The sequence below is a fragment of the Hibiscus syriacus genome, unplaced genomic scaffold (assembly GCF_006381635.1).
Source record: "Hibiscus syriacus cultivar Baekdansim isolate YM2019G1 unplaced genomic scaffold, ASM638163v2 tig00008114_pilon, whole genome shotgun sequence".
In the NCBI taxonomy this organism is placed as follows: domain Eukaryota; kingdom Viridiplantae; phylum Streptophyta; class Magnoliopsida; order Malvales; family Malvaceae; genus Hibiscus; species Hibiscus syriacus.
The window spans coordinates 26,217-40,628 of NW_024062151.1; positions in this window are offsets into that span (position 1 = coordinate 26,217).

The window sequence follows — 14,412 nt, forward strand, 5'->3', positions numbered from 1 at the left end:
TGCCCGTCAACAAGCCTCCTTTCTTCAATGGAGCTAACTATGCCTATTGGAAGAATATGATAATGTATTTCATTCAAGCTAGTGACATGGGAGCATGGAATATTGTAGAAGACGGATATATCAAGCCTCTCACTCATACAAGATTGTGGAGTGAAGGAGAGACAAGAATGTTCCAGCTCAACTCCAAAGCCATCAATATCATATTTTGTGCTCTTGGACTAGATGAATATGGAAGAGTTTCATCTTGTACAACCGCCAAAGAAATATGGGATAAACTACAAGTCACTCATGAAGGCACCGACGAGGTAAAAGAATCTAAAATTAGTCTTCTAACACATAGTTATGAAAATTTCAGGATGAAACCAAATGAAAATATCAAAGCTATGACGGATAGATTCTCAACGATTGTCAATGGTCTCAAATCTTATGGAGAGATCATTCCAAATGAAAAGCTTGTGAGGAAGTTAGTTTACTCACTTCAAAATCATGACAATCCAAGAAGACGGCAATCATCGAGGCTAAGAACCTAAAGTCCTTAACTCTTGAAGAGTTAATCGGTTCTCTCCTCACTCATGAAATGATGCTTGAAGATGAGGTGGACCTCGATAAGATTAACGAGACACCAAAAGAGAAGGAGAAGAAGAAAAACATTGGAATTGCTCTCAAATCCACAAAAGATGAGAGTTATTCGGATGAAGATGACGATGGAGAGGAAATGACATTGTTTGCCAAACGGTTCAGAAAAATGATGAGACCTTACTGAGGAAGAAAATTCAAAAGAAATGAAGGTTTCAAAAATGAACCAAAAGAGAAGGACCCGATCATTTGCTATGAATGCAAAAAGCCGGGGCATGTCAAATATGATTTCCCACAATTGAATAGAAATGATCAATCAAAGAATAAGCACAAGGCTCATGTGGCTACATGGAGCGATGAAGAAGGTTCCGATGAAGAGGAACAAGAAGTAGCAAACTTGTGCTTAATGGCATTTGGGGAAGATTCTAAGATAACCTCTAATTCATCTGATTTTGATGATTTATCTTATGATGAGCTATTAGAGGAATATAATGGGTTGGCTTCGGATTATCAGAAATTGTTTTTAAAATATAAAAATGATGTTTCAAAATTAAAAAATGAAAATAAACTCATATAAAAAATCAATAACGATCTTGAAAGTAAAATCAAAGATTTGCAAATCAAACTATAAGAGTTTGAAAATAAAATTTTGGATTTGAAAAATTTACTTTCGAAGGTCAATGATGATCATCAAAAGAAAATTTATGATCTTAAAACTTCTTTTGATAAAGTTGGAACAAAACGTTTTGAAAATGGAGAAAATTCAAAATCCAACTTTGTTAGAAAAAGTTTTAGAAACTACAATCATAGAGGTCCCCTAAGAACCTCTAATGGAAAAATCATTAGAATATATGGGTTCCTAAAGAGCTGTTACTACTAAAGATAAGGATATCATACACAAATGGATACCTAAGGGGACTAGGATTTTGGAAACTAATGAATATGGACCCAAAAGAATTTGGGTACCAAAAATTAGAAATTAATCTATGTTTGTAGGAAAAGGAGCATTGCTACAAGGCACGAGAAACAAATTCAAACTCATGGTACCTTGATAGTGGATGCTCAAGACACATGACCGGAGATAAAAGCCGGTTCATAGAGCTTAATGCCAAAATTGGAGGAGAATTGACTTTTGGTGATAATTCAAAAGGTTACATCGAAGGTATAGATACAATAGGTAATACCTCTTCCATACAAATTAGAAATGTTTTATATGTGAATGGATTAAAGCATAATCTTTTGAGCATTAGTCAATTTTGTGATAAAGGATTCAATGTCATATTTGAAACTAATGGTTGTAAAGTTATTGACATTGCATCTAACCGGATTATGCTTGTTGGTCATAGAATATGAAACATATACATGGTGCATTTAGACTCTATAGATATGACTAATTTATGCCTAGTTGTTAAGGATGAGCATGATAGTTGGTTATGGCATAGGAGACTAGGACGTGCTAGTATGAGTGTCTTGCAACAGTTAATTCAAGAAGATTTGGTTCGAGGGATGCCTAAACTAAAATTTGATAATGATAAAATTTGTGATGCTTGTGCTAAAGGAAAACAAAAGTGAGTTTCTTTTAAATCCATTAATGATGTATCAACTAGTAGAGTATTGCAATTGATCCATTTAGATCTTTTTGGGCCATCTAGAACTACTAGCTTGGGTGGAAAACAATATGCATTTGTCTTGGTAGATGACTATTCTAGATATACTTGGGTTCTATTCTTAAGTACTAAAGATGAAGCATTAGAAAAAATCATCACGTTTTCAAAAGTAATCCAAAATGAAAAAGGTTACTCTATAACTAGTGTTCGGAGTGATCATGGAACTGAATTTGAAAATCTTTGATTTACTGAATTTTGTAATTCTAATGGTATTAGTCATAATTTTTCAGCACCTAGAACCCCTCAACAAAATGGAGTTGTTGAAAGAAAAAACAAACTTTAGAAGAAATGGCTAGAACCATGCTTTGTGAAAACAATTTGCCAAAATATTTTTGGGCGAAAGCCACAAATACTGCTTGTTATGTTATTAATCGAGTCATGATTAGCCTATTTTGAAGAAAACTCCATATGAACTTTTTAAAAATAAAAAGCCTAACATTAGCTATTTTCATCCTTTTGGATGTAAATGTTTTGTTTTAAACAACGGTAAAGACAATCTTGGCAAATTTGATGCTAAAAGTGATGAAGGAATTTTTCTGGGTTATTCCTTAAGTTCTAAAGCTTATCAAGTATTTAATAAAAGAACTTTAGTTGTAGAAGAGTCTATACATGTTGTTTTTGATGATAATCTCCTTCCGAGGAAGGATTCTTGCTTGAATGATGATGTAGGCATTATAAATACAAATGACGTTAGACATGACGTTGGAGAACCATCATCAAAGGAAGAAACGAAAGATGAGGAAACTCATGATCCTCTCGAGAATCCAACCATTGAAGAAATGGAAGTATCTTACCCAAGAGAGTACAATTATGTCAAGGATAGTGAAATCATAGGTGATCCATCCAAAGGGGTAACAACTCGATCTTCTCTAAGAAATATTTGTAATTATGTTGTATTTATCTCATGCATAGAGCCTAAGAATATTAAAGAAGCATTAAATGATGAACATTGGATTGTGGCTATGCAAGAAGAGTTAAATCAATTTGAGAGAAGTAAAGTATGACATTAGTTGAAAGGCCTAGTAATAAATCTACTATAGGTACTAGATGGGTATTTAGGAATAAGCTTGATGAGAGTGGTAATATAGTGAGAAACAAGGCTAGACTTGTTGCTCAAGGGTATACTCAAGAAGAGGGCATAGACTATGATGAAACATACGCTCTCGTAGCTAGGATGGAAGCAATTAGAATGTTATTAGCATTTGCATGTTTTCATGAATTTAAATTATATCAAATGGATGTTAAAAGTGTTTTTTTAAATGGTTTTATTAAAGAAAAGTGTATGTGGAACAACCTCCAGGTTTTTGAAGATTCAAAATTTCCAGATCATGTTCTTAAATTGACAAAAGCACTTTATGGTTTAAAACAAGCTCCTAGAGCTTGGTATGAAAGATTGTCAAACTTTTTAATTGAAAAAGGTTTTTCAAAAGGGAGGTTGACACTACATTGTTTTTAAAGCATAAAGGTAAAGATTTATTAGTAGTTCAAATTTATGTTGATGATATAATATTTGGTTCTACTAATGATGTTCTTTGCCAAGAATTTTCTAAGCTAATGCAAAGCGAATTCAAGATGAGCATGATGGGGAAGCTCTCATTTTTCTTGGGACTCCAAATCAAGCAAAGAAAAGATGACATCTTCATCAATCAAGCTAAATACGTCAAAGATATGCTCAAAAAGTTTGGACTGGAAAATGGGAAACCTCGTGACACTCCAATGAGCTCTTCTACAAAGCTTGACTTGGATGAAGGAGGTAAATGTGTGGATGTTAAATTATATAGGTCAATTATTGGTTCTTTGCTCTATCTAACTGCAAGTAGACCGGACATTATGTTCAGTGTTTGCTTATGTGCTAGATTTCAATCATGCCCTAAGAAATCACATTTACTAGCTGTTAATAGAATCTTTAGATACCTTAAGGACACTCCTAGTTTAGGACTTTGGTATCCTAGAAACTCTAGCTTTAGCTTGCATGCCTTTTCTGATGCGGATTATGGAGGATGCAAATTAGATAGGAAAAGCACCTCTGGTACTTGCCAATTCCTTGGAAATATGCTGATTTCTTGGTTTTCAAAGAAAAAAAAAGTGTGTTGTATTATCTACCACTGAAGTCGAATACATTTCAGCTGGTAGTTGTTGTGCACAAGTTTTATGGATGAAACAACAACTTTTTGATTATGGAATTGAAGTAGGTACCATTCCTATTAAGTGTGACAATACTAGTGCTATTTGTCTCACTAAAAATCCCATCCAATACTCTAGAACTAAGCACATTGAAATAAGACATCACTTCATTAGAGACCATGTCACTAAGGAAGATGTAGTTCTAGAATTTGTTGATACTTTGCATCAATTAGCGGATATCTTTACAAAGCCTTTAGACAAGGAACATTTTTGGACACTTAGGAGAGAATTAGGTTTAACTAACCTATCTTCACTTAGTGCTTAAAATAATTTTAGCACTTTTAAGAATAAATGAAAAATGCATATAATAGTAATTTTTGATTGCATTCATTGCTTTTAGTTAGGGGGAGTTTATGATTCTTGGTGAAAATTAACTTTACGTTCAAATAATTTTTAATGATAAATTTGATTGATTGAACATGATTAATTTTCAATATATGAGTTGCCAATACCACTAGAGAAAATTAATTTAGCATTTTGAGTGTTTAAAATCAGATTTTATCAGTTTTGGTGCAGAGGGAATCGATACCCCCTTGAAGGGGAACCGATACCCCCTTGAAGGGGAACCAATTCCCCCTTTGAAGGGGAACCGATTCCCCCTGTAGGGGAATCGATACCCCCAGGAGGTTTTGGTTTTAACACGGGCAGAACCCTTTTCTTGCTCAAACCCTCTTCTTCTTCTTCCTTTGCCACATATCACTCTCTCCATCTCTCAAATCTCCACTTTGCCTCAAAATAACATTTTTAATCGGAATTCTCTTCAAATATCATCTCCTAAACCTGTTGGAATCATCAAAAACGTGCAAACTTCATCTAATCTCACTCAAATCCAAAATTCTTCAAGGTATTTTTCTAAAACTTATATTTCATCAATTTTTGAACATAGAACTAGTTTTAATTAGTTCTAGGTTGAACTTTAGATCGAGCATTGATTGTTTAGTGATTAGAAACTAGATTCTAAAACTAATTTCATCAAAAACACAAGAATTTTCAAAGATTTTGAAAATTTTCGAAATTTAAAAAAAATATTTTCAAATTATTGTCTTTTGATTTAATTATGTTGTTATTATGAAAACTATATGTATATTGATTCTCAAAACCTTATTTTTCAATAGTTTTCAAAAACTTTGCCCATTAGGATTGGTATAGAGAACCTTGAAATATTGAGGACTCAATTGAGTTTTGGGATTGATTATTTTGCATACATGTGTTTTAAAATTGCAGGTTATTCTTTCCATTCCGATTATCTTAAATCATGTCTTATAAACGTTCTAGAGCTTCCTCTAGTCATTATAGCCAACCTCCAAACTCACCTCCAAATCCTCCACCCATTCAACAAATTCCTAATCTTAATCTCGATGATCCAAACATGACCATTCGCAATTCTTGTTTTAATGAACCCGGTCGAAAACAAAATCTCTACTTTAGGTTTTGTCAATACTTTGAGTCCTACAAAATCCGGGAATAACGAATCATATCTCTTCAAGCCATGTTATACATAAATTTTCGTCATCTTCCTACTCTTCAAGAGTAGAGATTTGACAAACTCTTCGAGCTTGAACCAATTGTCTACCATCAACTTGTTCGTATCTTTTACTCTAATGCCGTTTGCATTAAAAACCGAGAGAAAACCTTAACCATAGGGATCCGATCCTATCTTCTAGGACGATTCCTTCATCTTGACTCGGAATACATTGGCACCGTATTAGGATTAGACAATGACGGGTTAGATAATGAAAAACTAACGGTAGGATCTCAGTATAAACGAAGGGATAGTGCGAGTGTTTTAGATCTTCACGACCGTTTCTTCACCTTATGATCTCTTGGTGGTTTCGACCATCTGGAGGTCGTTACTCTACTCTTCGAGCCTTAGATTTATTTTGGCTACATTGTGTCCAAAATAATCTCAAAATCAACCTTCCACAGATTATCTTTTCTGAACTTGTCGAAACCGTAAATCTTGTTCCCAATAAAAAAATAAGTTCTTCTTTAGTTTACGGTTGTATTCTTAGTAATATGTTTAAGAAGGTTAGGCTTAGAGTTGGTCTTGATGCTTCCTTTCCCCTCAAAAACCAAATCAATGTATTATCTTTAACTAAATTGGGATGGAAGACCAATGAAGAAACTGGTCTTTGGGTTCGTACCGGTGAACAACCTCCGGAAGAAGACAACTCCGACGATGAGACGGAGCAGCACGAGGAACAAGTACAGCAAGAAGATCAAGTACCTCCATACTTCCGATCATTTATGGAGAACATTGATTTGAGGCTTGCATCCATCGATTCAAATCTGACCGCTACCACTGAAACGATGAATCGTCGCTTCAATTCGTTGGACGAAAGGGTCGATGCACTTTCACGTGATGTGACCAATATTTGGACACATTTATCTCCTCCTGATACGCCGATGGACGATTAGGCCCTGTTCTTGCTTAGCTTTATTTAGATCATAACTTCAAACTTATTGTTTTCAACATTTTGAATGACTTTGGATTGTTTTACTTAGATTGTTGGATGTTTGAATTTGTTTGATGGATTATGGATGTTTGAACTTATATATATTTGGTTTGGTTAAATTTATTCATTATTGCATCATTTACATCATGTTAGATATATGACCAATTTTGCCATGTCATATTGTTTATGAATATTGATTATGAAACTAATGGCTAACGTTTCTCTTGATTGTGATCTTAGCAGCTTAAGCTATATATATTTATCATCAATTGGCTAAATGATTTCAAAACCTTGTTTAAAATCTTTTAAAAGTCTTTTTGATTTAACAAAAAGGGGGAGAAATGTTAAAGTGTTTTAAAGGGGAGAAGTGTTAGAGTAAGGGGGAGTAATTTCAAAACTTGATTTCAAAATCTTAAAATTACTAAAATGTTTTGTTATATCAAAAAGGAGAGATTGTTGAAAACATTTTGATATTTCGATATAAAAAATTAAGATAAATGAATTTTAAGATTTTCTAAAAGATTTTTTAAGTATATTCGATATAATTATTCGAATATCAAAATATTACTCCAAATCTTTCAAATGTCATTTTAATCCTTACTCAAGTGTAAAATTAAGTTTTAAACTTAAAATAATTTCAAAACAATTTTACAAAATATTTCAAACCATTTCAAAGCCAAAAATTCCAGATTGCTCAGAGGGAACTGATTCTCCCCCCAAGAGAAGAAAAAAGAGAAGAGATTTTTGAACAACAACAAAAAAATAGAGAAAAAAAACAAAAGAAAAATTAGAGAGAAAGCAGAGAAAGAAATAAAGAAAGATATATTACCTTTAGAGAGAGATCCAGACTTTGTAGCCTCACCGGAACGAGGAGGACCTACCACTGAAGATAAAACCTTCTTGCTTGTTTAGATCTAGGTTTTCAAAGGGTGTGGGTCTCAATTGTTTTTGGGGGTAGTGGGAAGGTCGATTTTCTAAGAGAATAAGAGAGGGGAAGACATAGAGTTTGATTCGGTTGGGGGTTTTTAGTGCCATTGTCGTCGACGTATGACGACTATGGTTGTTGTGCTTCACCTCGAGGTGGAGGAATGGAGAAAGGGGGATGAGAATTGAGAGAATTTTTTATCTCTCTCTGTCTCTCCTCTGGTTTAAATGAAAATAAACCAAATGAGGGAATGATCGATTGGGGTTTAGTTTCTAACATTTATATCATTAGTGAAACGACGTAGTTTCAGGGGGTGATGTTGTATTTTCACGCATGGGGTATACCTATTTCGGTCCTTCTGATTTTGTAATCGTCCCTTCTGGTCATTAATTGAAATATTGTATTATTTTATTTTGAGCTCTTATCTTTCAAGTTTTACATTTAAGTCACCATTTTACATGTTATACTATTTTGTTAATGTTTGATTCTGGTCATGATGTTTGTAAAAATTTCATTTTAGTCACATATATCTGTTATTATTTTCGTTTAAGTGTTTAGATTTTAGTCTGTTGATTTTGCATAGTACTCGATTTGGTCACTCGTATTACTCAATATCTAAAATTGTGTAATCTATGTTTTGAGATCTTAGGTTTAGTTTCATTTTCATTCTGGTCATTATCTATAATTTGGTGTTTAAAGCTTAAGGGTTTATTGTCCGTTTAGTCCTCGTTATTTTGTTTTTTTTAGATTTTAACCCCTGTAATTATATTATGATGTAGTGTATACTTTACTTCCGTTGTTACTATATATATGTGCATGTTATATTTATGTATATATTTTGCTACTTATTTATGTATTTTTCATGTATAAATATTTCGTATATGAAGTAATTGTTTCCGTATCTTTAGAGCTTAAATTTATCACGTATTATTCTAGGTATATGCTCAGCCAAATTATTACAAAAGTATATATTCATTTTAATACCCTTTATTCGAATGTTTTCAAGAACAACGATTTGTAGAATGGGCGTGGAAAACATTGCTTGATTGAAGTAGTATGATCCAATACGACATTCGAACAAAATGTGAACTTAAATAAATTGATTTTATTTTGCTAATTAATTCATTTTTATTTTAAGTTGAACAATGGAATGCACATTTCTATAAATAGCAATTTAATTTATTATATGCATATTGTCGATATTTAATTTATATTCGATTTACGTTTTTCGAGGATGGAATATCCTTTTTGGTCAAGAAATATGAGAGATAGCCTTCCCGTCGGAGGATGAGCAAATCTCAATATTTCTTTTTGAATTAAAGAATTTTTCCTAATAAATAATTCGAAACAAATTAATTAAACTTTAATAAATAGATCATACTTTAATTATTGATGCAAATTTATATTTTCCACCATTACGACAACGTATAAGCGACTAAGTACCAACTTTTGGACGCTGTGGGAGTATTTATCCTTCCCCACGCGTAATCGACTCACTGACCCAATATATCAAATTTTTTGTAAACACAAACCAATTGTTGTCTTAAAAAGGCGATTTTTCTTTAAAAAAAAAATTTAAAAAACGTTTTAGGTATTCGACCTATCTAACCCTAAGGTCGATGGCGACTCCCATTCAAATTAATTCAAAATCATAATTTTTTCAAATAAAAAGTCATAATTGCTTTTTAAAACTTAAGTGTTTTTTTTAAAAAAAATGGTTATGACATCTATTTGTTTAAAGATTTTAAATTATTTCATAATAAATACTCATATATGATGTTTGAACCCAAGACCTCAAAGGCCTTAATCACTGAGGTTGTTTAGTTCATGCAGTGGATGTATTATATGTTCTTGGTGTTTATACATATTAATATTGACATATTTTAGATCTATTTTTATCTTTTAAATATTTTTATATATAATATAAATATACTTCAAAACACAGATAAAAATATTTATATTATAATATGTACTTAAATTATTAATTAAATTAAATGATTATATTTATTTTTAAATATAAAATAAATATAATCATGCAAAAAAAATTAAGATAAAAATAAATTATTTTAAAATATTATACCAACTAATTAATATCAGTTGATATTAATCTAATAAGTAAATATAATAATGAAATTCTAATAAAAAAATTTAAAAATAATTTACAGTAATTATAATATAATATATGTTCATAATTTTCTTAATCAATTAATACGATTTAGTACTATTGGTATAACCAATATCAATACAAAACTTGCTGCGATGGTTTAAAGTCAGTTTGTTGAATTTACAAATTAAATGTTACTATATTAATTTTTAATAATTTTTTTTTGTAATTTATTTCGTCTTAAACTAATTATAGTTTGGATTTGCAATTTTCAAGTCACCATCCAACCACTCTTATGGGTAAACCCAACATGTTGTCATCCAAAATATTATGTATTATTAATACCCTAAATAAATTTTCAAATTTCCTATATTAATATCCTTAAAAAAATATTATATTGATCATCATATTAATTTATTCTAAGTTGAAAAAATAAATATTGAATTTTTAATTATAAAATTAATAAATATTGAGCTTAAATTTTAAAATTTATTTGATAGGTTAATTTAAGTATTAAGTTAATTCGTTTTTCTTTGTATCAATGCATTTCATATTTTTGTTTTTATATGAGTTTTTTAGTGACTATTGTCCCTATTTTTCTCTCTACATTTTGGTTCGTTATAATTCTGATTCATTACATTATTTTTATTAATGAAATCCAATTATCTTGTTCAAAAAATTTATATTATCTGATAATAATATATACTAAATACCGAAAAGTAATATTTTTACATTTATTTTTATACTTTAAATTAGAGAGTTGGAGTAATAATTTTTTATAAGAGATTTTATGAAATTTTAATGGCATATTTAGGGTCCATTTGGTTTTAGAAAATATTTTTCTATTTTTGTTTTCTGTTTTTGTTTTCAGAAAATAGTTTTAGTTTTCAATTTTTTGAAAATTAAAAAACATGTTTGGCTAATATAAATGAAAACTTGAATTCAAAAATAAATTAGTAAAAATGTATTTGATATCTAGTTTTTTAAAATAGAAATGAATAAATAGTTATTAAAAAGATTAAATTAAACTATAATTATTAAAAAAATTATTACATTAATTTAACATGTGAGTTATGCAAATATAAAACAATAAAGTTGATAAGAAATTTCATAACATAAAATTTATTTTAGTTTACAATAAAAATATAATGTTATTGTATATTGGACATCAATTACATTTAAAAATACACAAAATATTATTATAAGCAACAGCACACAAGTGTCATTAAAATAAAAAATATGTTTAATGATATTTTGAGGCCCTTAAACCTTTTGGAAAAAAATAATTAGCGTAGTCCCTAAACATTTTTTGTACCTAAAAATTAATCTAACCCTTTGGAGAATGGAATCAAACGTTATATGTCATGAGGCTTATATGACAGTTCACAAATTTACATAACAATCTACAATATTGATGTGACGGTTTACGATATTGTTGTGGTAGTATATGATAGATGATTATTTGGTAGATGAGCTTAATTGATTTTTTGGCTATGTTTGATGGCGTAATTGATTTTTTCATAAAGTTTACCAAGTTATTTATTTTTTTTAAAAAAATAAAATTTTATTTAAATTAAAAATGTAAAATATAAACAATTAATAAAATATTTAATAAGTTAAATATAAAAATACTACAAAATTAATTTATTAAAAAAATTCAATTTAAGGACTATATTGAGTGTAAAAAAGTTTAGGGACCATATAGATTTTTTGCAAAAGTTGAGGGTTCAGATATCATTAAATCAAAAAATTATTGTTAGAATAATTTGAACTCGTGTAAGTTAAAAAATTTATATCTCATATTTCCTTATTTTTCAAATCTATAAAATAATCTTAATGAAAATATTGAAAACATCTTTGGTATGTTTTCATATTTTCACTCATTTTTATTTTCATTTTTCAGAAGCCATTTTCTAATTTTCCATAACAAGAGGGGGATTGAAGATCCACAAGCGAAGTGAGTTTAAGGCATTCCACAAGCGGAGTGAGTTTAAGGCACAATCGAATCCTTTGGTAACTGACTGGGTGCATAATGTTTCCAACCAAATTGCTGCTGAAACTTCGTTGGCTAATCACGTTGCCTCGAAAGTTCTTAATAAGATAGGAGGCAAAGAATCTGATCAGGCAATAGATGTGACAATGGGGGAGGTTGTGAGTTCTGGGACGTGTGATATCTTGTGCCCGAGGTACGAACTTTGAGGTTCATATTTATTTCTTACTTTTTAATGATTAGCTTTATGATATGGAATTGTCAGGGTGCTGCTAGCCCGACATTTAGAAGGTATTTAAGAGCTTTTATCTGCGAGCATAGACCGAATATAGTAGCTCTACTTGAACCTCGTTTGAGTGGTAGGACTGCTAACCGTGTAGTTGCAAAGTTGGGGTTCTCTAACTCTTATCAAGTCGAGGCTCATGGTTTCAGCGGAGGTATTTGGCTCTTATGGGGGGACGATGTTAATCTAGAAGTTACGAATATTTCTAATCAGTTTGTTAATGGGAAAGTGCTTATTCAGGAACGTGGATGTTGGGTACAGTTTACTGTTGAATATACAGCCTCAATGGCCCCAAACATAAATACTTATGGGACCACCTCACGAATCTGGATCCAGGTGATGCTGTTCCATGGGCGTTAGGAGGTGATTTCAATGTAATTTGGAATGCAGATGAAAGAACAGGGGGATCGAACCACCATATAACAGGAAGCCGTAAACTTGCAGAGTTTATGTACAGGGCAGGTCTCTCAGATTTGGGATTCCAAGGACTGTTTTTTACTTGGTGTAGAGGGAATTTATTTCAAAGACTATATCGTTTCTTGAGGAATTCTAGTTGGAATACTTATTTTCCAAATTCACATGTTCATTTGGTGAGTAGAGGTCACATGAGGCCTTTTCGTTACATGGAAGCTTGGCATTCTCACCCAGATTTTCAAGACTTTCTCAAGTCTACTTGGAAAAATGATGTTGCGATTGAAACTAATCTTCAATAATTCCAAAAAGAAGCTGAAATTTGGAACAAGTGTTTGGTCATATTGGAAAGAAGAAGAAAATCTTGTTAGCGCGTTTGAGAGGAATCGAAAATGCCATTCAATCGGGTTGTTCGGACTTTCTTATTGGGTTGGAACATGAATTAAAAGTTGAATTAGAGGCTGTGCTCGAGCAAGAAGAGATTTTCTGGAAACAAAAGGCTTGCATATATTGGGTTTTAGATGGGGACCGAAACACTAAATTTTATCATGCCTCTACTATTTCTCGGCGTAGGGCGAACAAAATCACAGCTTTAAAAATGTGACAATGGTTCATGGTGTACTGATCCGGATGACTTGATGATTATGGCACAAGAATTTTATCAAACACTTTTCACAAGTGAAGATAATTTTAATCGGCATTATGAATATCGAGGCTTTTTCCCCCGAAAGTTCATCAGTCTGATATCGATAATTTGGAAATTTGTGTTTCTGATCTTGAAGTTGAAAATGCCCTTTTTGATATGGGACCACTTAAATCACATGGTGTTGATGGCCTAATTACCAGCTTCTTTTAAAAGAATTGGACTTTAGTGGGTCAGTCGGTTTGTGATTGTATCAAGAGAAATTTTATGGATGGGGTTTTGCCAGAATCCTTGAATAAAACTTGTTCTTTTCCCTAAAGTTTCTTCCTCGGAATGGATGAGCTAATTTTGACCGATTAGTCTCTGTACGGTTATGTATAAAATTGTTACCAAGATCATTGTGAACAGGTTGAAACTGTTCCTTCAAAGACGTGTCTCTGAAAATCAAACTAGCTTTGTTCTTGGACGTTCAATTACTGATAATATTGTCATTACACAAAAATTTCCATAATATGAGAAGGAAGTCGGGGAAGCGTGGTTGGATGGCTCTCAAGATTGATTTAGAGCAGGCCCGACCCAATACATGTGCCAGATTGGCCTTAGCCCAGGATAGCATGTTTGAGGAGGCATCAGTTTTCTAGTGCTTATAATGTGTATATATATATATATTTGGCCCCAACAAATTAGCCCAAAACACCTGATAAGTTGATGGAAGGCATAGGGTAAGCGACGAAGATCCAAAAAAAAATTGAAGAATTTTTTATGGAAAAGATTTTGATATTGATGGAATTTGATAAATGGAGTCCAATTTGAAAAAGGTTTATTAAAAGAGCAGCATAGTCACGACGTCGCTTTATTAAAAGGTTTAGGGTAGCCCAAAACATCTTGAGTCTAATTTGACAAATGGTGAAGAATTTGATATTAATGGAAAAGATTTATTTATAGAGTTGCAAATTTTGCAAAAAATGTTGTCGGATGAAGCACACAAAGGTGAAAGTCCATGTACATCTATTCAAATAATAGAGTTTGCAAGAAGAATAGATATGTTCCCTAATGTATTGATAGCATATAAAATTTTATTGACGGTACCGGTTATGGTTGCTTCCGTTGAAAGAAGTTTTTCAAAACTGAAGCTCTTGAAATCCTATCTTCGAAGCACGTTGACTCAAGATA